Genomic DNA, 2,055 nt, shown 5'->3' on the forward strand with positions numbered 1-2,055 from the left:
TCGGTGCGCGGTGGGCCCTGCCTGCCCGCAGCGCAGAAACATGGAGGGAGCGAGCCGCGTGCCGTGCACACCGCGCCGCCGGCATGGCGTGGGGTGGGTTTCCCCGCTGAATGAGCTGAGCCGAGTATCGTGGCATTCAGTGGGTATATCGCATCCCTGTGTCCTGCTGGGAATCATAGAATTACAGAACTGCTCACGTTAGAAAAGACCTTGAAGGTCATCAAGTCCAACCGTAAAGAAAAGAACTCCTCAGCGGGGCCTGCAGCACATCGTGGCCCTGTCCTCCTCCCAGAGTCCCCAGAGATCACAGCTCGGATGTCAGGCTGTTGGTAGTTTGATGGGTCCTTGCTGAAGGCACAGCAGTCCCTGGAGATATCTGGGCCCAGCTGTCTCTTGCTGCCATCTTCCAGAGCAGGCTTCTCCTTGCCGTTTTCATTCAAAATTTGGGTAAACGCTAGAAAAAGCATCTCTCCCTATCATGCTTTATACTGTCTTTCATACCATTATCTGTTTGGTAAGGGCAATTCAGTAAAGTTGTGTTATTTTTACAAGTTCTTTTTATGTATGTTGTGAGAAGTTACTGTAACAGTTGTGAAACTTTGGCTGGAAAGTTGCAGGGAGGAAAAGAGCGTTAATTGACAGCCAGCTGAAAAGGCCAGTGACATCCTGGCTTGTATCAAAAGTAGTGCAGTGAACAGGAGCAGGGGGGGTGATCATCCCTCTGTACTTGGCACTGGTCACGCCTTGAGTGCTGTGTTCAGTTTTGGGCCTATCACTACAAAAAAGACATTGAGGTCTGGGAGTGTATCCAGGGGAGAGCAAAGAAACTGCGAGGAGTCAGAAACACAAGTCTTATGAGGAGCAGTTGAAGGAACTGGGATTGTCCAGTATAGAGAAGAGAAGGCTTAGGACAGACCTTACTGCTCTCTGCAACTCCCTGAAAGAAGGCTGTGGCAAAGTGGAGGTCAGCCTTTTCTCCCAAGTAACAATAATGTAATGATAGCTGATAGCCTTAAGTTGCTCCAGGAGAGGTTCAGGTTGGATATTAGGAAAAATTTCTTTGAAAGAATGATGAGGTTTTAGAACAGGCTGCCCAGTGAGGTGGTTGAGGCTCTCAAGGAAAGTGTAGATGTGGCACTGAGTGACATGGTCTGGAGCAGTCACAGGCATGGGTCATGGGTTGATGGTTGGAAAAGATGATCTTAGTGGTCTTTTCCAACATTAATGATTCTATGATTCTGTGAAGTAGTAGTGAGGAGGCCATTGTCTGGGAAGGAAAGTTGAGTCGAGCATTGCTAGCAGTATTGTAAGGCTTTCCCAAAGTCTAACACACGTTTGAAAATAATTTTTCTCTGTCATTAGGAAGTGCATAATAGAGTAAAAGTGAAATTCTTGAACAGACTGTAGAAAAACTCTTCACAGAGAAAAATGCGTTTCTCTCTAGTTCTGCAGGTCTCCAGCATGATGAGGCTTTTTATTACAGGGTCATTCCAGGAGGGTTGTGAACTGATCCGTAAGAGAGAATTCAAACACAGCTCTGAGAAGTGGTTGTAGTGTATCTTGAATTTGTCTAAAATGCTTGTTTTTGCAACCAGCTGTCTGGTTGGTATTTGTCTGAAAAGTGTCCTTTATGTACTAAGTCCTAGATAAATGGGATGACTTACTTAAATATTGCTCAAATATGAAAAGGGGATTGGGGGTTTTGGAAGAAGTATGAATCTGAGGCATGTGAAGTATATTTTGTACCCTACTTCATTTTCCACTTGTTTTTTTCTGTGACAAAATTAGCTGTTAAACTGTCATGAAATTGCAGTTTAGGTAAATGCATTGTACACATCTTTAGAAAAGATAAGCTGATAATATGGCTTTAACCTGTATTTTGAAATCTGGGGAGCAAGAAAACCATTTCAGAGTTTTGATAAATGACTTTAGATAGTCTGAATGTGGCCTCAGATTGCTATTGCATTAAAAGAATGTGAACATACATCTTAAAATTTACATCTAATGATTTGAGACTAAGGCTGTATGCCTTTTTTTCCCATTGTTGTTGATAAT

This window comes from Meleagris gallopavo, chromosome 3 (assembly GCF_000146605.3).
Source record: "Meleagris gallopavo isolate NT-WF06-2002-E0010 breed Aviagen turkey brand Nicholas breeding stock chromosome 3, Turkey_5.1, whole genome shotgun sequence".
NCBI classification, from domain to species: domain Eukaryota; kingdom Metazoa; phylum Chordata; class Aves; order Galliformes; family Phasianidae; genus Meleagris; species Meleagris gallopavo.